We start from the raw sequence: 24,151 nt of genomic DNA, 5'->3' as shown, positions 1-24,151 counted from the left end.
AATCTGTGAAGGGAAGCCCAAAGCAGTGAAGCTGCTATAGCAGAGACTGTAATCTGTGAAGGGACGCCCAAAGCAGTGAAGCTGCTATAGCAGAGACTGTAATCTGTGAAGGGACGCCCAAAGCAGTGAAGCTGCTATAGCAGAGACTGTAATCTGTGAAGGGACGCCCAAAGCAGTGAAGCTGCTATAGCAGAGACTGTAATCTGTGAAGGGAAGCCCAAAGCAGTGAAGCTGCTATAGCAGAGACTGTGAAGTCTAAGGATGTGGAAAAGTAAATCCAAACCTATTAAATCCAAGGTTGTGAAATCCTTCCAACACAAAGCAGCCCGATTAGCCTGTAGCCTAACTACATTAAGATTGCCAGGAGAACCTCTTATACTTCTTTCTCTTGTGCAAAATCTATTTTCCTCCTTTATATTCCTAAAATCATCTGACCTCATGTGTCTCCTCCATAGTCTTCTTGTCCTCTGCAGAGGCACGTAACCAAAGGTTACCAGGAGGCATGGATGCGTGTTGCGTGATCGATTCACTCTAGGATGATGGTGTCACCACACCTGCTACTTTAGATTGGATTACACTGATTGGTGTTAATGATAATAACTGTGTAATAAGAGTTTTTTTGTTGTTGTAATAAACACATTAAAAGTTGCAATAACCTTAATATTACTCTGCTTCTATTGGCCCAACCTTTCCGTTGAGCTCTCAGCTGGCCCGTCATCAAAGCATTCTAAGAATAGTTTTGGTCTCTGTCATCCAGTTTCTCTTACACACAATGACAATAGAAATGAATGTTTCCTGGTTTGATACGGCCAGGAATAGACCCATCTTCACAGTTTGTTTCTGTTGACAGACTGTTTTTTTATTAAGGAAGTTTGAACAAACCAAACACTCTGGCCCACACAATACAGCCACTGCTGAAAACAGATATCTGACTGGAAATTAATTGGTAGAAAAACAAAAACTGATAGCATCAAAACAAATGAAAATAAATCAATTTAGGCTAGATATCTGAATTGGTGCCCACGACAGATGTTATTCTGGATGTCGTGTAGTAAGCTAGTTAATTAACTTACAACCCATGTAGTCTTGTGACAGACGGAACAGAGTATCTATGTTAACCAATGTTACATGTGCAGCTGGCTAGCCCAACACGAGCAGGCTAGCCCAACACGAGCAGGCTAGCCCAACACGAGCAGGCTAGCCCAACACGAGCAGGCTAGCCCAACACGAGCAGGCTAGCCCAACACGAGCAGGCTAGCCCAACACGAGCAGGCTAGCCCAACACGAGCAGGCTAGCCCAACACGAGCAGGCTAGCCCACACGAGCAGGCTAGCCCAACACGAGCAGGCTAGCCCAACACGAGCAGGCTAGCACAACACGAGCAGGCTAGCCCAACACGAGCAGGCTAGCCCAACACGAGCAGGCTAGCCCAACACGAGCAGGCTAGCCCAACACGAGCAGGCTAGCACAACACGAGCAGGCTAGCCCAACACGAGCAGGCTAGCACAACACGAGCAGGCTAGCACAACACGAGCAGGCTAGCACAACACTAGCTAGCACGTACATGCTAGCTAGTACCCATCTTCTAATTCTAAATTAAATTTCACCAACCGTGCCATTTGTGGTGGTAACATGCTATCCTCTCTGGCACAATTCCACATCCTGTCTCATCTCGTATGTCTCACAGCGTCTGTGGTGTGAGAAGGGATCTGCTGGATCCAGACTATTAAAATCTGATCTTGGGCCTGTCCCAAATGGCACCCTATTCCCTGTATAGTCTAATGCACTAATTTTGACCATGGCCCATAGGGTTCTGGTCAAAAGTAGTGCACTATATGTGAAAAGTAGTGCACTATATATGAAAAGTAGTGCACTATATATGAAAAGTAGTGCACTTTATAGGGAGCCATTTGGACTCAGCCTTCTGTCTTGGTAAGAGGGAATAACTCCCAGAACTACTCTACTGTAATCAGATTGCTGCTGTAAATCAGATTACAAACTCAGCAAAACCTGGGTGGAAAATGGTGTCTAATCTTTAAAAGTGGACAATTCTTACTGTGCTGTTCTACTCTTATTTCATTTAGTCCTCCGTGTTGGAGCGTGAAGCCTAAGATTTTCACTGTACCCTGCAATCACACCTGCAACCCTGTACATGTGACCATTAAACATTGTGAATCTGACCAACTCTGCCCTCAGAAGTAGGCCTTGTGTTGTCAGTCAACAAGAAGAGTGGAAATAGTCTAGTCCTCCTGGTCATGAGGTCTCTAACTCATGTTCTTCCTGACTAGTCATGTCAGCCTAATGTACACTACTGTTCAAACGTCTGGGAACACAGAGAGCAGGGGAGAGAAGGCATGTGTCTAGGAAACAGAGAGCAGGGGAGAGAAGGCATGTGTCTAGGAACACAGAGAGCAGGGGAGAGAAGGCATGTGTCTAGGAAACAGAGAGCAGGGGAGAGAAGGCATGTGTCTGCGAACACAGAGAGAAGGCATGTGTCTGCGAACACAGAGAGAAGGCATGTGTCTGCGAACACAGAGAGAAGGCATGTGTCTGCGAACACAGAGAGAAGGCATGTGTCTGCGAACACAGAGAGAAGGCATGTGTCTGCGAACACAGAGAGAAGGCATGTGTCTGCGAACACAGAGAGAAGGCATGTGTCTGCGAACACAGAGAGAAGGCATGTGTCTGCGAACACAGAGAGAAGGCATGTGTCTGCGAACACAGAGAGAAGGCATGTGTCTGCGAACACAGAGAGAAGGCATGTGTCTGCGAACACAGAGAGAAGGCATGTGTCTGCGAACACAGAGAGAAGGCATGTGTCTGCGAACACAGAGAGAAGGCATGTGTCTGCGAACACAGAGAGAAGGCATGTGTCTGCGAACACAGAGAGAAGGCATGTGTCTGCGAACACAGAGAGCAGGGGAGAGAAGGCATGTGTCTGCGAACACAGAGAGCAGGGGAGAGAAGGCATGTGTCTGCGAACACAGAGAGAAGGCATGTGTAGTTCCGGCGCCGACAGAGATGGCCGCCTCGCTTCGCGTTCCTAGGAAACTATGCAGTGTTTTGTTTTTTTACGTGTTATTTCTTACACTAGTACCCCAGGTCATCTTAGGTTTCTTTACATACAGCCGAGAAGAACTACTGAATATAAGATCAGCGTCAACTCACCATCAGTACGACCAAGAATATGTTTTTCGCGACGCGGATCCTGTGTTCTGCCTTACAACCAGTGTAACCGAGTGGATCACATGCAGCGACCCAAAAAAAAAACGACTCAGAAAAAGAGGGAAACGAAGCGGTCTTCTGGTCAGACTCCGGAGACGGGCACATCGTGCACCACTCCCTAGCATTCTTCTTGCCAATGTCCAGTCTCTTGACAACAAGGTTGATGAAATCCGAGCAAGGGTAGCATTCCAGAGGGACATCAGAGACTGTAACGTTCTCTGCTTCACGGAAACATGGCTAACTGGAGAGACGCAATCCGAAGCGGTGCAGCCAGCGGGTTTCTCCACGCATCGCGCCGACAGAAACAAACATCTTTCTGGTAAGAAGACGGGCGGGGGCGTATGTCTTATGGCCAACGCGTGACATGGTGTGATGAAAGAAACATACAGGAACTCAAATCCTTCTGTTCACCTGATTTAGAATTCCTCACAATCAAATGTAGACCGCATTATCTACCAAGAGAATTCTCTTCGATTATAATCACAGCCGTATATATCCCCCCAAGCAGACACATCGATGGCTCTGAACGAACTTTATTTAACTCTCTGCAAACTGGAAACGATTTATCCGGAGGCTGCATTTATTGTAGCTGGGGATTTTAACAAGGCTAATCTGAAAACAAGACTCCCTAAATTTTATCAGCATATCGATTGCGCAACCAGGGGTGGAAAGACCCTGGATCATTGTTACTCTAACTTCCGCGACGCATATAAGGCCCTGCCCCGCCCCCCTTTCGGAAAAGCTGACCACGACTCCATTTTGTTGATCCCTGCCTACAGACAGGAACTAAAACAAGAAGCTCCCACGCTGAGGTCTGTCCAACGCTGGTCCGACCAAGCTGACTCCACACTCCAAGACTGCTTCCATCACGTGGACTGGGAGATGTTTCGTATTGCGTCAGACAACAACATTGACGAATACGCTGATACGGTGTGCGAGTTCATTAGAACGTGCGTTGAAGATGTCGTTCCCATAGCAACGATTAAAACATTCCCTAACCAGAAACCGTGGATTGATGGCAGCATTCGTGTGAAACTGAAGGCACGAACCACTGATTTTAATCAGGGCAAGGTGTCTGGTAACATGACTGAATACAAACAGTGCAGCTATTCCCTCCGCAAGGCTATCAAACAAGCTAAGCGCCAGTACAGAGACAAAGTAGAATCTCAATTCAACGGCTCAGACACAAGAGGTATGTGGCAGGGTCTACAGTCAATCACGGACTACAGGAAGAAACCCAGCCCAGTCACGGACCAGGATGTCTTGCTCCCAGGCAGACTAAATAACTTTTTGCCCGCTTTGAGGACAATACAGTGCCACTGACACGGCCTGCAACGGAAACATGCGGTCTCTCCTTCACTGCAGCCGAAGTGAGTAAGACATTTAAACGTGTTAACCCTCGCAAGGCTGCAGGCCCAGACGGCATCCCCAGCCGCGCCCTCAGAGCATGCGCAGACCAGCTGGCCGGTGTGTTTACGGACATATTCAATCAATCCCTATACCAGTCTGCTGTTCCCACATGCTTCAAGAGGGCCACCATTGTTCCTGTTCCCAAGAAAGCTAAGGTAACTGAGCTAAACGACTACCGCCCTGTAGCACTCACATCCGTCATCATGAAGTGCTTTGAGAGACTAGTCAAGGACCATATCACCTCCACCCTACCTGACACCCTTGACCCACTCCAATTTGCTTACCGCCCAAATAGGTCCACAGACGATGCAATCTCAACCACACTGCACACTGCCCTAACCCATCTGGACAAGAGGAATACCTATGTGAGAATGCTGTTCATCGACTACAGCTCGGCATTCAACACCATAGTACCCTCCAAGCTCAAGTCCCCTGGGTCTCGACCCCGCCCTGTGCAACTGGGTACTGGACTTCCTGACGGGCCGCCCCCAGGTGGTGAGGGTAGGCAACAACATCTCCTCCCCGCTGATCCTCAACACTGGGGCCCCACAAGGGTGCGTTCTGAGCCCTCTCCTGTACTCCCTGTTCACCCACGACTGCGTGGCCATGCACGCCTCCAACTCAATCATCAAGTTTGCGGACGACACAACAGTGGTAGGCTTGATCACCAACAACGACGAGACGGCCTACAGGGAGGAGGTGAGGGCCCTCGGAGTGTGGTGTCAGGAAAATAACCTCACACTCAACGTCAACAAAACTAAGGAGATGATTGTGGACTTCAGGAAACAGCAGAGGGAACACCCCCATCCACATCGATGGAACAGTAGTGGAGAGGGTAGCAAGTTTTAAGTTCCTCGGCATACACATCACAGACAAACTGAATTGGTCCACTCACACAGACAGCATCGTGAGGAAGGCGCAGCAGCGCCTCTTCAACCTCAGGAGGCTGAAGAAATTCGGCTTGTCACCAAAAGCACTCAAACTTCTACAGATGCACAATCGAGAGCATCCTGGCGGGCTGTATCACCGCCTGGTATGGCAACTGCACCGCCCTCAACCGTAAGGCTCTCCAGAGGGTAGTGAGGTCTGCACAACAAGGACATCAACCACCCGAGCCACTGCCTGTTCACCCCGCTGCCATCCAGAAGGCGAGGTCAGTACAGGTGCATCAAAGCTGGGACCGAGAGACTGAAAAACAGCTTCTATCTCAAGGCCATCAGACTGTTAAACAGCCACCACTAACATTGAGTGGCTACTGCCAACACACTGTCAATGACACTGACTCTACTCCAGCCACTTTAATCATGGGAATTTATGGGAAATTATGTAAATATATCACTAGCCACTTTAAACAATGCTACCTTATGGCCTGGTTTAGATCTTATCTGTCGGAAAGATATCAGTTTGTCTCTGTGAATGGTTTGTCCTCTGACAAATCAACTGTAAATTTCGGTGTTCCTCAAGGTTCCGTTTTAGGACCACTATTGTTCTCACTATATATTTTACCTCTTGGGGATGTTATTCGAAAACATAATGTAAACTTTCACTGCTTTGCGGATGACACACAGCTGTACATTTCAATGAAACATGGTGAAGCCCCAAAATTGCCCTCGCTAGAAGCATGTGTTTCAGACATAAGGAAGTGGATGGCTGCAAACTTTCTACTATTAAACTCGGACAAAACAGAGATGCTTGTTCTAGGTCCCAAGAAACAAAGAGATATTCTGTTGAATCTGACAATTAATCTTAATGGTTGTACAGTCGTCTCAAATAAAACTGTGAAGGACCTCGGCGTTACTCTGGACCCTGATCTCTCTTTTGAAGAACATATCAAGACCATTTCAAGGACATCTTTTTTCCATCTACGTAACATTGCAAAAATCAGAAACTTTCTGTCCAAAAATGATGCAGAAAAATTAATCCATGCTTTTGTCACTTCTAGGTTAGACTACTGCAATGCTCTATTTTCCGGCTACCCGGATAAAGCACTAAATAAACTTCAGTTCGTGCTAAATACGGCTGCTAGAATCCTGACTAGAACCAAAAAATTTGATCATATTACTCCAGTGCTAGCCTCTCTACACTGGCTTCCTGTCAAAGCAAGGGCTGATTTCAAGGTTTTACTGCTAACCTACAAAGCATTACATGGGCTTGCTCCTACCTATCTCTCTGATTTGGTCCTGCCGTACATACCTACACGTACGCTACGGTCACAAGACGCAGGCCTCCTAATTGTCCCTAGAATTTCTAAGCAAACAGCTGGAGGCAGGGCTTTCTCCTATAGAGCTCCATTTTTATGGAACGGTCTGCCTACCCATGTCAGAGACGCAAACTCGGTCTCAACATTTAAGTCTTTACTGAAGACTCATCTCTTCAGTGGGTCATATGATTGAGTGTAGTCTGGCCCAGGAGTGGGAAGGTGAACGGAAAGGCTCTGGAGCAACGAACCGCCCTTGCTGTCTCTGCCTGGCCGGTTCCCCTCTTTCCACTGGGATTCTCTGCCTCTAACCCTATTACAGGGGCCGGGTCACTGGCTTACTGGGGCTCTCTCATGCCGTCCCTGGAGGGGGTGCGTCACCTGAGTGGGTTGATTCACTGTTGTGGTCATCCTGTCTGGGTTGGCGCCCCCCTTGGGTTGTGCCGTGGCGGAGATCTTTGTGGGCTATACTCAGCCTTGTCTCAGGATGGTAAGTTGGTGGTTGAAGATATCCCTCTAGTGGTGTGGGGGCTGTGCTTTGGCAAAGTGGGTGGGGTTACATCCTTCCTGTTTGGCCCTGTCCGGGGGTGACCTCGGATGGGGCCACAGTGTCTCCTGACCCCTCCTGTCTCAGCCTCCAGTATTTATGCTGCAGTAGTTTATGTGTCGGGGGCTGGGGTCAGTTTGTTATATCTGGAGTACTTCTCCTGTCCTATTCGGTGTCCTGTGTGAATCTAAGTGTGCGTTCTCTAATTCTCTCCTTCTCTCTTTCTTTCTCTCTCTCGGAGGACCCGAGCCCTAGGACCTGAGCTCCAGGACTACCTGACATGATGACTCCTTGCTGTCCCCAGTCCACCTGGCCATGCTGCTGTTCCAGTTTCAACTGACCTGAGCCCTAGGACCATGCCCCAGGACTACCTGACATGATGACTCCTTGCTGTCCCCAGTCCACCTGGCCATGCTGCTGCTCCAGTTTCAACTTCCACCTGACTGTGCTGCTGCTCCAGTTTCAATTGTTCTGCCTTATTATTATTCGACCATGCTGGTCATTTATGAACATTTGAACATCTTGGCCATGTTCTGTTATAATCTCCACCCGGCACAGCCAGAAGAGGACTGGCCACCCCACATAGCCTGGTTCCTCTCTAGGTTTCTTCCTAGGTTTTGGCCTTTCTAGGGAGTTTTTCCTAGCCACCGTGCTTCTACACCTGCATTGCTTGCTGTTTGGGGTTTTAGGCTGGGTTTCTGTACAGCACTTTGAGATATCAGCTGATGTACGAAGGGCTATATAAATAAATTTTATTTGATTTGATTTGATACCTTATATAATGTTACTTACCCTACATTGTTCATCTCATATGCATACGTTGATACTGTACTCTATATCATCGACTGCATCCTTATGTAATACATGTATCACTAGCCACTTTAACTATGCCACTTGGTTTACATACTTATCTCATATGTATATACTGTACTCGATATCATCTACTGTATCTTGCCTATGCTGCTCTGTACCATCACTCATTCATATATCCTTATGTACATATTCTTTATCCCCTTACACTGTGTATGACAGTAGTTTTTTTTGGAATTGTTAGTTAGATTACTTGCTCGTTATTACTGCATTGTCGGAACTAGAAGCACAAGCATTTCGCTACACTCGCATTAACATCTGCTAACCATGTGTATGTGACAAATAAAATTTGATTTGATTTGATTTTGTGTCTGCGAACACAGAGAGAAGGGCATGTGTCTAGGAAACAGAGAGCAGGGGAGAGAAGGCATGTGTCTAGGAAACAGAGCACTCAGTGTGCCAGGGAACTGCAGTGAAGAGATTGCCATCTGATAGGCCTGACTAATGCCTTGAATTCAGCCCTCTGCTCTGATGGAGCCAGGCTGTGGCTGAGGGAAAAGGGAGAGAGAGCCCAGAGAAAGAGTGATGGATGGAGAGATAGCCCACGACTCTGATCCAATTTTTGTTAAGAGCCCCGATGCTTGGTCTGAACATTAACACACATTCTAGCGGTACGGCTTTGGAAGCATAAGGACCTTATCTTTCATATCAGCAAGATTTAAAAATAAATAAAATCACATTGATAAACACCGTTATATGGGGTTAGTGTTCCCACATGGGCATATCTCCATGTTTACAGCACTGGTAGACGGAAAACAGCTAATTAACACGTGGTCTCTCTATCTAGCATGCTCCGAAAACCTGTGTGGAATGGAAGAAGACCAAAGGCCACTGAAATAGGATAAAGCTGGTTAAATCTGTGTACAGTGAATGTGTATTTTGCAATTGAGAAATTATTTTGATTTGAACGTAAAAAAAAAAGAAAATGGCTTTATGTTTCCAGAACCATACTGCAAATTGAGAATCCATTCACACATGCACGTTTACATGGAGTATTTGACGGTTTTGGCTGGCCAGGTCTACCTCTGAAAATAACATATACACTACATGACCAAAAGTGTGTGGACACCCACTCGTCGAACATCTCATTGGGGAACAGAAAGGAAAGGTGATGGCAGGAGGGTACCGGACCTGATTATCAAGGGCCGCCAAGTTTGTGTGTGTGTGTGTTTCTCCCAGGAATAGGCCTATGTGTATACTTACTCACAGAAATAGACCATAGAGTATCGCCATCGGGCGTACCAGTCTCACCCACTGTGATAAGGTCCTATCGGCAGTGTTACTCCTTTAAGGTCCAGCGGCCTCATACACTATATATACATCAGTATGTGGACACCCCTTTAAATTAGTGGATAGAGAATAACGTACAACTACCCAGGACATTACTGAGGTTAGAGAATAACATACTTATATATAATATGGCAGGAGGGAGCAGGCCCCCCCCCTCCCCTCCCTTTTGCTGCTACAACAACCTCCAGTCTTCTGGGAAGGCTTTCCACTAGATGTTGGAACATTGGAACGGGGACTTGCTTTCATTCAGCCACAAGAGCATTAGTGACGTCGGACACTGATGTTTGGGCGATACACCTGGCTCACAGTCGGCGTTCCAATTCATCCCAAAGGTGTTCGATGGGGTTGAGGTCAGGGTTCTGTGCAGGCCAGTCAAGTGCCAACATCTAGTGGAAAGCTTTCCCAGAAGACTGGAGGTTGTTGTAGCAGCACCTTCCCCAAACTGTTGCCACAAAGTTGGAAGCACAGAATCGTGTAGAATGTAAATTGTAGGCCGTAGCGTTAATGATTCCCCTTCCCTGAAACAAAGAGGCACAAACAATGAAAAGCAGCCCCAGACCATTATTCCTCCTCCACCAAACTTTATAGTTGGCACTATGCATTCGGGCATGGTGATCTTAGGCTTGTGTGCAGCTGCTCAGCCATGGAAACCCATTTCAGGAAGCTCCCGACAAAACATTTATTGGGCTGATGACGTTACTTCCAGAGGCAGTTTGGAAGTGAGTGTTACAACTGAGGACAGATTTTGTACGCGCTACACGCTTCCACGGTCCCCATTCTGTGACCTTAAAAAGGTTTCTACTTCACAATAACAGCACTTACAGTTGACCGGGCCGGCTCTAGCAGGGCAGAAATTTGACTGACTGACTCGTTGGAAAGGTGGCATGCTTTGAAAGTCACGGAGCTCTTCAGTAAGGCCATTCTACTACCCGTGTTTGTCTATGGAGAAAGCATGGCTATGCTGGATTTATACACTGGTCATCAATGGGTGTGGCTGAAATAGCTGAATCCACTAATTTGAAGGGGTGTCCACAAAGTGTGTGTGTGTGTGTATATTATATTATATATAAGTATGTTATTCTCTAACCTCAGTAATGTCCTGGGTAGTAGTACGTTATTCTCTATCCACTAATTTAAAGGGGTGTCCACATACTGATGTATATATAGTGTATGAGGCCGCTGGACCTTAAAGGAGTAACACTGCCGATAGGACCTTATCACAGTGGGTGAGACTGGTACGCCCGATGGCGATACTCTATGGTCTATTTCTGTGAGTAAGTATACACATAGGCCTATTCCTGGGAGAAACACACACACACACAAACTTGGCGGCCCTTGATAATCAGGTCCGGTACCCTCCTGCCATCACCTTTCCTTTCTGTTCCCCAGTGGAGAGGCAACAGAGTCACCTGCATGCAGGCTGGTGGGAGGTGGCAGAGAGTGACGCATGGGCCTTTGGCAAGGACTACGTTGGCAAAGTGGCACTGCATCATGCCAAGAGGCCAGTCTGAACAGAACAACAACCCGTCTGGCTAGAAGTACGGCCTTATCACAGTGGGCGGTGTACCTGCTGTGTGCCGACCCGGTTCTACCGGTTCTACTTGTGGAATCAAAATGTTCGTCAGTGGCCAACAACTTGACTTCGAGCCAATCAGAGAACACAAACCCCCATGTGCAGGAACAAAAAATATATATATATATATTTTTTAGAGTGGGCACTTTCTCCGTACGTTCACAGATGAGCTAGTCACACTTCATATGCAATGTAGGCTATGGGATGTTAGCTAGCTAAGTGCACAGACGCAATTGACACAACACTAACTACTTCCTGCAAGCTAGCTAACCACTGTAGCTAGTATTGACATTCTAATAAAATCACAATGGATTAGCTAGTTTCCATTAAACAGGTGCCCATGTTAGCTAGCTAGCTAAGCACACTGCACTATGATGTTCTAGCTAGTGAATATGCTAACATTAGCTAGCTAAACACTTGGCTATGGGCTGGCAATTGGCAGTATGTGATTATGGAGAGTGAATTTTATTGTTTCTTTGTCGTCTTGCTAGGTATTTATCTAGCTGTGGCCATCTGGCTAGTATCATCAAGGGCATTCTACAAAATAGCAACATTAGAGCAGATAGCTTGGAATCTAGACTAATAACCCCCACCCAACAAAGTAGAATACCTGTTAGGCAACTGTATAAACACATGTGGTCAACCCTCAGTCAGAGTTACTGGGTAAGCAGGCTTTTGATCAAGCCCTGCTCAAACACTTAGGTCCGGTTGAGCAGCTGATCTCTAAAATGTGGTTTGTTAGAGTTCTCCCAGAGGATGGTTGACCCCCCCATGAGTTCTCCTGGGGGAAGGTTGACCCCCCCCCATTAGCTCTCCCGGAGGATGGTTGACCCCCTCATGAGCTCTCCCGGAGGATGGTTGACCCCCCCCCATGAGCTCTCCCGGAGGATGGTTGACCCCCCCCCATGATGGTTGACCCCCCACATGAGCTCTCCCGGAGGATGGGTGACCCCCAATGAGCTCTCCCGGAGGATGGGTGACCCCCAATGAGCTCTCCCGGATGATGGTTGACCCCCCAATGAGCTCTCCCGGAGGATGGGTGACCCCCCAATGAGCTCTCCTGGATGATGGTTGATCCCCCAATGAGCTCTCCCGGAGGATGGTTGACCCCCCAATGAGCTCTCCCGGATGATGGTTGACCCCCATGAGCTCTCCCGGAGGATGGTTGACCCCCATTGATGTAAAACATTGCAACATTTCAACCAAATACGTTTTATGCCTTTTGCAATAATTCACTCATTCAATATATCAAAAGATCAAATAAATGGCTATGGTAGGCTACAAATCTTTTTATTCAGCTGAAGCAAGCCCACAAATTTTCAGGAAATGTACATTTTCTAATATATTAATATTTATCTTAGCTACCTTAGATAAAGGGCCTAAAATTGACTTTATGGTCCACCAGCCACTCAGATTGTTTAAAAAAAAAATATATAATTACATCAAAAGGAACTAAAAACGTATGACCATGTTTTGTAATGTTTCTAAAACAAGAAAGGTATTAGTAACAAGTAAATGTGGTATATTGCTCAAATTCTTTGCCTTTTTTTGTGGCCCGAGTCTTTAAACCAAAATATCAGATGAGACAAAAATGTTCAGCTGCCTCTTTAAAGGGCGGGAGGTTACTGTGGTAACGGGGCCACTTGAGGTTTGTGTGTGTGAGATTTGGGATCTGACTTGGGCGTCTCTTCGCTATCAGTTGAAGCAGCAGACTCAAACTATGTTGAAAGACAACCTAGCTTATGATTAACACGATGTAAATAACCAAGAAACACGAGGACAAAGTCTCACTTTGGAGACTTCCTAGAGTTAATTAGACAAACTTCTATCCCTGTGCACAGCGCCTCCAAAAATGTATCTATCAGCATTTCACTCAGAGCATACAGCTCTCCTGCCAGGCATTGTTGCTACCTCAGGTGGTATATAGGATTCATATTTTTTTTTTAGTGGGATTAGCAACTATGAAACAAAACAGCTACTGCAGCATTTTTCTACAATAAAATCGGAAGCATGTGCTCATACATACTTGACTATTTCTATTCACAAATGTAATGCTCGCACTGTAGAGATCTACAAATTGACCACACGCCAACATGGATGGTAAAATATAGATTCTTACCCGCCAATACCTAAATCTACCTGCATTTGGCGGATGGCAGGGGTTCATTTTATGCCCCGTTTAGAAGTGTTTACTTTGCAGGCTGAGTATCATTTACTGAAGCCACATCATTCAAAAATAAAGGCTTCATCTAATATTTCTGCCTAGAATGAATGTTCACGATTCACCAATTATTTGGATTGACATGAATTTGATTCTTTGGGATTGAACCGAATCTCAACTAATACAAAACGAAGAAGTGAATCGTCATTTAGTCAGAAATTATAGTTTAAAATGAATCATGTGAATTGTTTAAAAAAAAGTAAATCAACTTATTCGCCAGTGTCTGTGAATTTTTTTTTTTTTTTTTGGGGGGGGCATGACAAACAGTTAACTAGAGGGTACAAAATATGTTTTGAATTGGCTCCCTAATGACTCTGTTCTCTATCCTGCCTGCTGCTGTAATGTCCGACTGTCACTCAATCCTTGAGCAATGGCCCCCTTGCCTCGCACTATGTAGGTTAAGCGCGCAAACACAGATGTTCTAGAGTCATTCCGATCCTGGTCGAAATGATGATTTAACTTTATTTTTTTTAAACTGTGCCTAAATAAAATTACGTATTAAATTAATTTCCATGACTTTTCTTAAAATGTTTCAGATTAGATTATTTTCCAAAACTTTTCCAGGCCTGGAAAACACCATTTTAAAATCTCAGGACTTCTCCAGGATTTTCAAGAATGTAAGAACTCTGGATAATAGAAGACGAGAATGTAAGAACTCTGGATAATAGAAGACGAGAATGTAAGAACTCTGGATAATAGAAGACGAGAATGTAAGAACTCTGGATAATAGAAGACGAGAATGTAAGAACTCTGGATAATAGAAGACGAGAATGTAAGAACTCTGGATAATAGAAGACGAGAATGTAAGAACTCTGGATAATAGAAGACGAGAATGTAAGAGCACTGGATAATAGAAGACGAGAATGTAAGAGCACTGGATAATAGAAGACGAGAATGTAAGAGCACTGGATAATAGAAGACGAGAATGTAAGAGCACTGGATAATAGAAGGCGAGAATGTAAGAGCACTGGATAATAGAAGGCGAGAATGTAAGAGCACTGGATAATAGAAGGCGAGAATGTAAGAGCACTGGATAATAGAAGACGAGAATGTAAGAACTCTGGATAATAGAAGACGAGAATGTAAGAACTCTGGATAATAGAAGACGAGAATGTAAGAACTCTGGATAATAGAAGACGAGAATGTAAGAGCACTGGATAATAGAAGACGAGAATGTAAGAGCACTGGATAATAGAAGACGAGAATGTAAGAGCACTGGATAATAGAAGGCGAGAATGTAAGAGCACTGGATAATAGAAGGCGAGAATGTAAGAGCACTGGATAATAGAAGACGAGAATGTAAGAACTCTGGATAATAGAAGACGAGAATGTAAGAACTCTGGATAATAGAAGACGAGAATGTAAGAACTCTGGATAATAGAAGACGAGAATGTAAGAACACTGGATAATAGAAGACGAGAATGTAAGAACTCTGGATAATAGAAGACGAGAATGTAAGAACTCTGGATAATAGAAGACGAGAATGTAAGAACTCTGGATAATAGAAGACGAGAATGTAAGAACTCTGGATAATAGAAGACGAGAATGTAAGAACTCTGGATAATAGAAGACGAGAATGTAAGAACTCTGGATAATAGAAGACGAGAATGTAAGAACTCTGGATAATAGAAGACGAGAATGTAAGAACTCTGGATAATAGAAGACGAGAATAATAACTCTGGATAATAGAAGACGAGAATGTAAGAACTCTGGATAATAGAAGACGAGAATGTAAGAACTCTGGATAATAGAAGACGAGAATGTAAGAACTCTGGATAATAGAAGACGAGAATGTAAGAACTCTGGATAATAGAAGACAGACTCGATATACAGAAATGTAATGAAAAAGGAACCACACTTCAGAAATCAGCTCAATGTAACTGAAGAATCCATAGCATATAACCACTTCTGGGAAAATTGTAACACACTAAACAAACAAGAATAGGTATTGATTCAAAACAGGGATGTTCTCCAATCGTTTTGGCTCTATAACAAAGAACAAACAGCAAAAACATATACATGATCAATTACAAATCTTACAATCAGCTGTTAAAGACTACCAGAACCTACTGGATTTTCCATTTACGTTGAATGAACTACAGGACAAAATACCAACCCAAAAGGCCTGTGGAGTTGATGGCATACTAAATGAAATGACAAAATATACAGACCACAAATTGGCTAAACTTTAAAAAAAATCATCCTCGGCTCTGACATCTTCCTCAATATTTGGAACCAAGGACTGATCACACCAATCCACAAAAGTGAAGACAAATTTGACCCCAATAACTACCGTGGGATATGCATCAACAGCAACCTTAGGGAAATCCTCTGTGTTATCATTAATAGCAGACTCCTATAATTTCCTCAGTGAAAACAATGTACTGAACAAATGTCAAATTGGCTTTATACCAAATGACCATACGACTGACCGCATATTTCACCCTGCACAACCTAATTAACAAACAATCAAACCAAAACAATGGCAAAGTCTTCTCATGCCGTGTTGACTCCAAAAAAGCGTTTGACTCAATTTGGCACGAGGGTCTGCTATACAAACTGATGGAAAGTAGAGTTGGGGGAGAAACATACTATAAAAACCATATACACAAACAAGTGTGCAGCTAAAATTGGCAAAAAAATACATTTCTTTCCACAGGGCCGTGGGTTAAGACAGGGATGCAGCTTAAGTCCCACTCTCTTCAACATGTACAGTTACAGTCTGAAGTTTACATACACCTTAGCCAAATACATTTAAACTCAGTTTTTTCACAATTACTGACATTTGATCTTAGTAAAAAAAATCCTTGTCTTAGGTCAGTTAGGATCACTACTTTATTTTAAGAATGTGAAATGTCAGAATAATAGTAGAGAAGAAATTCGGCTTGTCACCAAAAGCACTCACAAACTTCTACAGATGCACAATCGAGAGCATCCTGGCGGGCTGCATCACCGCCTGGTACGGCAACTGCTCTGCCCACAACCGTAAGGCTCTCCAGAGGGTAGTGAGGTCTGCACAACGCATCACCGGGGGCAAACTACCTGCCCTCCAGGACACCTACACCACCCGATGTTACAGGAAGGCCATAAAGATCATCAAGGACAACAACCACCCGAGCCACTGCCTGTTCACCCCGCTATCATCCAGAAGCGAGGTCAGTACAGGTGCATCAAAGCTGGGACCGAGAGACTGAAAAACAGCTTCTATCTCAAGGCCATCAGACTGTTAAACAGCCACCACTAACATTGAGTGGCTGCTGCCAACACACTGACACTGACACTGACTCAACTCCAGCCACTTTAATAATGGGAATTGATGTAAAATATATCACTAGCCACTTTAAACAATGCTACCTAATATAATGTTACATACCCTACATTATTCATCTCATATGCATACGTATATACTGTACTCTATATCATCTACTGCATCCTTATGTAATACATGTATCACTAGCCACTTTAACTATGCCACTTTGTTTACATACTCATCTCATATGTATATACTGTACTCGATACCATCTACTGTATCTTGCCTATGCTGCTCTGTACCATCACTCATTCATATATATCTTTATGTACATATTCTTTATCATATTCTTTATCCCCTTACACTGTGTATAAGACAGTAGTTTTGAAATTGTTAGTTAGATTACTTGTTGGTTATTACTGCATTGTCGGAACTAGAAGCACAAGCATTTCGCTACACTCGCATTAACATCTGCTAACCATGTGTATGTGACAAATAAATTTGATTTGATTTGATTTATTTATTTTGGCTATTATTTCTTGCATCACATTCCCAGTTGGTCAGAAGTTTACATACACTCAATTAGTATTTGGTAGCGTTGCCTTTAAATTGTTTAACTTGGGTCAAATGTTTAGGGTAGCCTTCCCCAACCTTCCCACAATAAGGCGGGTGAATTTTGGCCCATTCCTCCTCACAGAGCTGGTGTAACTGAGCTAGGTGTGTAGGCCTCCTTGCTCACACACGCCTTTTCTGTTCTGCCTGCAAATTTTCTATAGCATTGAGGTCAGGGCTTTGTGATCGCCACTCCAATACCGTGACTTTGTTGTCCTTAAGCCATTTTGCCACAACCTTGGAAGTATACTTGGGGTCATTGTCCATTTGGAAGACCCATTTGCGACCAAGCTTTAACTTCCTGACTGATGTCTTGAGATGTTGCTTCAATATATCCATATAATTTTCCTTCCACATGATGCCATCTATTTTGTGAAGTGCACCAGTCCCTTTTGCAGTAAAGCACCCCCACAACATGATGCTGCGACCCACGTACTTCACAGTTGGGATCGTATTCTTTAGTTTGCAAGCATCCCACTTTTTCCGCCAAACACAACAACGGTCATTATGGCCAAACAGTTATATTTTTGTTTCATCAGACCACAGGACATTTCTCCAAATAGTACAATCTTTGTCCCCATGTGCAGTTGCAAACCATAGTCTGGCTTTTTTATGGCGGTTTTGGAGCAGTGTCTTCTTCCTTGCTGAGCGGCCTTTCAGGTTATGCCTATATAGGACTTGTTTTACTGTGGAAATAGATAGCTTTGTACCCGTTTCCTCCAGCATCTTTACAAGGTCCTTTGCTGTTGTTCTGGGATTGATTTGCACTTTTTGCACCAAAGTCCATTCATCTCTAGGAGACAGAACGCATCTCCTTCCTGAGCGGTATGACGGCTCTGTTTGTACAGATGAACGTGGTACCTTCAGGCGTTTGGAAATTGCTCCCAAGGATGAACCAGACTTGTGGAGATCTACAATTTTTTTCTGAGGTCTTGGCTGATTTCTTTTGATTTTCCCATGATGTCCAGCAAAGAGGCACTACATTTGAAGGTAGGCCGTGAAATACATCCAAAGGTACACCTCCAATTGACTCAAATGATGTCAATTAGCCTACCAGAAGCTTCTAAAGCCATGACATCATTATCTGGCATTTTCTAAGCTGTTAAAGGCCCAGTCAACTTAGTGTATGTAAACTTCTGACCCACTGGAATTGTGATACAGTGAATAAGTGAAATAATCTGTCTGTAAACAATTGTTGGAAAAATGACTTATGTCATGCACAAAGTAGATATCCTAACCAACTTGCCAAAACTATAGTTTGTTAACAAGAAATGTGTTGAGTGGATGAAAAAACAGTTTTAATGACTCCAACTTAAGTGTATGTAAACTTCCGACTTCAACTGTATATCAATGAATTGGCGAGGGTACTAGAACAGTCTGCAGCACCCGGCCTCACCCTACTAAAATCGGATGTCAAATGTCTACTGTTTGCTGATGATCTGGTGCTTCTGTTCCCAACCAAGGAGGGCCTACAGCAGCACCTAGATCTTCTGCACAGATTCTGTCAGACCTGACAGTAATTTTTTTTAATCCGTTATTTTACCAGGTAAGTTGACTGAGAACACGTTCTCATTTGCAGCAACGACCTGGGGAATAGTTACAGGGGAGAGGAGGGGGATGAATGAGCTAATTGTAAACTGGGGATTATTAGGTGACCGTGATGGTTTGAGGGCCAGATTGGGAATTTAGCTAGGACACCGGGGTTAACACCCCTACTCTTACGATAAGTGTCATGGGATCTTTAATGACCTCAGAGAGAGTCAGGACACCCGTTTAAGGTCCCATCCGAAAGACGGCACCCTACACAGGGCAGTGTCCCCAATCACTGCCCTGGGGTATTGGGATATTTTTTTAGACCAGAGGAAAGAGTGCCTCCTACTGGCCCTCCAACACCACTTCCAGCAGCATCTGGTCTCCCATCCAGGAACTGACCGGGACCAACCCTGCTTAGCTTCAGAAGAAAGCCAGCAGTGGTATGCAGGGTAGGGGCGGCAGGGTAGCCTAGTGGTTAGAGCGTTGGACTAGTAACCGAAAGGTTGCAAGTTCATATCCCTGAGCTGACAAGCTGTCCCCGAGCTGTCGTTCTGCCCCTGAACAGGCAGTTAACCCACTGTTCCTAGGCCGTCATTGTAAATAAGAATTTGTTCTTCACTGACTCGCCTAGTTAAATAAAGGTAAAATAAAAAATAAAAAAGGGTGGTATGCTGCTGGCATAAATCTCAGTAAGACAAAAATAATGGTGTTCCAAAAAAGGTCCAGTTGTCAGGACCAGAAATACAAATTCCATCTAGACACCGATTCCCTAGAGCACACAAAAAAACTATACATACATCGGCCTAAACATCAGCACCACAGGTAACTTCCACAACGCTGTGAAATATCTGAGAGACGAGGCAAAAAAGGGCCTTCTACGGCATCAACAGGAACATTAAATTTGACATCCCAGTTGGGATCTGGCAAAAAAAATAAATTAAAATCAGTTTAAGATCCCATTGCCCTTCATGGTTGTAATGTCTGGGTTCAGCTAACCAACCAAGAATTCACAAAATGGGACAAAGACCAAATTGAGACTTGCAGAATTCTGCAAAAACATCCTCTGTGTACAAAGTAAAACACCAAATAATGCATGCAGAGCACAATTAGGACAATACCCTTTAATTATCAAAATCCAGAAAAGAGCTGTTAAATTCTGCAACCACCTAAAAGGAAGCGATTCCCAAGCCATTGCCTAGCGAGAGACTAACCCGGAAAAGAGTCCCCTAAGCAAGCTGGTCCTGTGGCTCTGTTCACGAACACAAACAGACCCCACAGAGCCCCAGGACAGCAACACAATTAGACCCAACCAAATCATGAGAAAACAAAAAAGATAATTGCTTGACACATTGGGAAGAATTAACAAAAAAACAGCAAACTAGAATGCTATTTGGCCCTACACAGAGAGTACACAGTGGCAGAATACCTGACCACTGTGACTGACACAAAATTAAGGAAAGCTTTGACTATGTACAGACTCAGTGAGCATAGCCTTGCTATTGAGAAAGGCCGCCGTAGGCAGACATGGCTCTCAAGAGAAGACAGGCTATGTGCTCACTGCCCACAAAATGAGGTGGAAACTGAGCTGTGCTTCCTAACAATGTATGACCATATTAGAGACTCATATTTCCCTCAGATTACACAGACAAACAAAGAATTTTAAAACAAACCCGATCTATTCGGGGGAAATTCCAGTGTGCCATCACAGAAGCAACATTTGTTGTGACCTGTTGCCACAAGAAAAGGGCAACCAGTGAAGAACAAACACAATTGTAAAAACAACCCATATTTATGTTTATTTATGCTCCCCTTTGTACTTTAACAATGTGCACATCATTACAACACGGTACATAATGACATTTAAAATGTTTTTATTCCTTTGAAAGTCTTGTGAGTGTCATGTTTACTGCTCATTTCTGTTTATTTCACTTTTGTTCATTATCTATTATACTTGATTTGTAAACATATGTATGTTTCCCATGCCAATAAAGCCCTTTGAATTGAATAAGTGAAGGAGAAAGATAGCGAGTAGAAGATAGGGACTCGGCATGGAGAGCATGAGAAAATCGAGGGAGAGAGAGTAGCATGGAAGCAGAGAAAGAAAGCCTTTGTTATGGAGGCCATTATGTGGTGTAAACCCATGCAGGAGCATCCCTATGTGCTACTGCACGAGAGAGCACGAGAAGGGACATTTACCTTTTCATTTCTGAGATTTCAAAACGTTTTGGGGATCAAGTAGTAATCAAATTGTACTTATTGCTTATTTTGTTGTCATTATTGCTTTGTAATGAGCCATTATGTTAATCGGGCTATGAAATGACCACAATGCTTAAGCTTTAGCATTTACACTTTGGGGAGGGGGGGAATAGAAAAATATGTTTTATTTTATTTATTTAACTGCGCCTAGTAAACTTGGCCAAATTGAATTAGCAAATGCCCTTATAGTACAGCGGATGCTTCAATGGCCCGAGTCACACGCACCGACACGTGCAACTGTACTGATTGCAATGCGCCGGACCGACTGTATCTGTCCGCATTCGCTGCTGCTGGATAAAACACAGAGCAGAAACGGCACGGTAATCTATGCCAAAATGTCACATATCCAAGGATCGTCAAACAAGTCTACATTTTGATATATTGTAATCAGTTGAACATTTTGATATATTGCAACAATATTTCACAAAACAGCTATGATGAAATGTAGTAGATCTAGCAGGTGAGAACAATGTAGTACACACTATAGGGTGACATGCATTGTTAGGCATCTGCTTGCATGTCAGGACACAAGGTTATAAAGTTGGGAAATATGATTAATGATAGCCAATTTTACAGCACTAACGTAACCACTATCACGATGTACCACCGTAACTAATAACTTAGCTACTGTACAAAGCTGATGATCTGATTTATTAGACAAAGGTTAGAGACAAAGAGTTATTGTAACAAAATAGTCCCAAGTCTGTTGTAAAACCACCCATTTAAAGGGATGGGCAGCTCTATACTGTAATAACACTGTATGCATTTTATCCACTGCTTCTCGTTAGGTTTTTATGCTATTACTATACTGGTAGTGAGGTATTATGGTAGCTATCGTTATCTATTTTACTTGGGCATCGTCATCCACAACGGGTTTCCTTCCTCATTGCAGTGGCCCTTGCCCGTCCTCTCTCTACCTCTGTTGTGGCAGCAGACCCACTGACAGACATGTCATTGTTGGTTTACAAACACTTTTGACGGTTCAAATAGCCTTTGAAGGGTCAGAGTCTATGAAATGAGATTCATTAGCTAGTAGATCATAGCTCTAGCCACCCTTATCTTAGACCTAGGACATTGTTGAGCGCACACGGGTAGAAGGCAGCTATAACAAGACAGATGTTACCGTAAATGACAATAGTATTAGCTACACAGTAGTTAGTAACATTGGTTTCTGTTTTTCCACAGGTTCAAAACATAGACAATTAGGGCCAAGCCAAAGAGGCCGATATCAAAAGCAGTATACTGACAGAGGGAGAACCTTGATACCAGTGGCACAAGCCAGAGTGATCCCGTACGCTTAGCTAGCTACTATACAGCTAGCTTGAGGGAGGAAAAAAAAACACAACATTGAAAAGACTTACCAACGAAAAGGCTACCTTCAAGCCCTCCTCTCCGTTCTCACTGTCTGGTCATGGACTCAAATAGCCAGACAGACTATCCTCCAATTGATTTGTTATTTAATCACGAATAGTCTTTTCCTGCGGTGTTGTCGCTTCTTCCGCTTCGTCACAAACAGCCAGACCGTTTCTTTCTCACTGCGAGAAGAGGGGAAGCGGAAATACGTCAGCAGCCTCGCTTTCGTACACGGTTTCCGTGTGTAGAAGAAGACTGTGGTCAGGATATCTTTATTATGCTACTGTAGAATGAAGACGGACATTCATTTATTAAGCTTCAAATTGACTTTATCCGTTATAACTGTAATGTACCACAGTAATTGTTTTTACTCGGTGAAGCCCAGGCCAGCAGGTCTGCTGAAAATCATTGGGACCAGACCTATTTGGTTAGCCCGGTGACTTGGCCCGAGCGGATAGTTTGACTGCGAGAGGGGCGGGCAGGTCCACAATGTACTGTGTGAACATATTATTTATTTTGATAGACCTTGGATTGCAGATAATATGGGTGCGTTTGTAAATTCACTCTGGCTATCAACGCGTGTTTTAGCAGATGTTATTGCGGGTGAAGCGAAATGCTTGTAATATGTCCGGTGTCGGTAAACGTCGGCAAAGAAGCGTAATTAACCACCTCTGCTAGGTTAAGTAAAATGGTCAAAGGTGTTCCCTTGTTGTGTTGCTCATTTGCGTTTGGAAATAGCTAGTCAACTTTAGCCAGTTAACTTAAGTACTTCACTGCCGTTGTAAGGTCAGAACACTCAGATCAACCCTACTCCTCTGTGAGAGCGTCCAGTGTGCGCTCTGAGTTGACGAACTATCCAGAGCGCACTCTGACAAACTGGAGGCAATTTACGAACGCACCCTATGAGAACACAGATATAACAAACAGATAGACATTTCACTGGATTTTTAAATGTGAAGCATCCGCTTACTGTTTCCATCCACTACCAAATATGGTAGTGAGAGGAAGCCCACTGGAGCGCAGTGGGATAAGATGGAACGAGATGGATTTTAGCCGATATTATGCAAATTTTCTTATCGATTAAACATTTAATCTCAATATAGTTGTCTGTTTCCAAAACTAGAATCTGTTATGAACAGAATAAACTAAGGTTTGTAAACTTTAACCTTTGCAAAACTTTTATAGATCGCGTTGTTTATGAGTGCAAAGGCGAATTGTTACTGCACACGCGCACTTCACAGGGTAGACGTTCCCTATAACGAAAAACATGCAGATGATGCTAGAACGCACCAATAGGATCTCGCTTTCTTGTGCTTGGCTGTGCCCACTATGACTCATTTGTTCCCATTGGAAACGACAGGCGGTGGTATATCAATTCGCTTCAATTCAATTCGCTTTATTGGCATGACGTAACAATGTAAATATTGCCAAAGCTCATTTGGGATATTGACAATATAAAAAATAAATAAGAATGAAAATCAAAATTGTCAACGGGACAACAGTAACAACAATAACCAAGGGTCAAAATAACCATACATTCAACAATAACAATATGTATACAGTAGAGTACATGTGCAGGTTGATTGGTCTGTCAGACACTGTCCCTCAATTTATGGCAGGCAGCAATATAGTGCGCTGCCAACCCACAGCTCTCTGCCTCCTCCCCCAACAAGACGGGTAGCCTATCCTCATCAGAGAGGTCTTTGAGAGGTCTATATCTTGGTTTAGTTACAAAAATCTTTGAGGAGAAGCTTTGATCCCACCGGTAAGCCATATTGACACTCCTTAGAAAAGCCGCATTCCATGGGAATGAA

General features: G+C 43.9%; 1 protein-coding gene across 1 annotated transcript in view; it reads right to left on the bottom strand.

The window, feature by feature from the left end:
* Positions 1 to 22,534, bottom strand: part of LOC121839994 (sushi domain-containing protein 6-like) — a 91,687-nt gene extending 69,153 nt beyond the window's left edge. Inside the window, exon 1 of the mRNA XM_042301006.1 lies at positions 22,346 to 22,534. The gene's annotated coding sequence lies outside the window, so the exon portion shown is untranslated. The remainder of the gene's footprint in view (positions 1 to 22,345) is intronic.
* Between the last annotated feature and the right edge of the window lie 1,617 nt (positions 22,535 to 24,151).

Source organism: Oncorhynchus tshawytscha, linkage group LG18 (assembly GCF_018296145.1).
Source record: "Oncorhynchus tshawytscha isolate Ot180627B linkage group LG18, Otsh_v2.0, whole genome shotgun sequence".
In the NCBI taxonomy this organism is placed as follows: domain Eukaryota; kingdom Metazoa; phylum Chordata; class Actinopteri; order Salmoniformes; family Salmonidae; genus Oncorhynchus; species Oncorhynchus tshawytscha.
The sequence above is the reverse complement of the archived record's forward strand: the minus strand, read 5'-3'. Positions and strand labels throughout refer to the sequence as shown.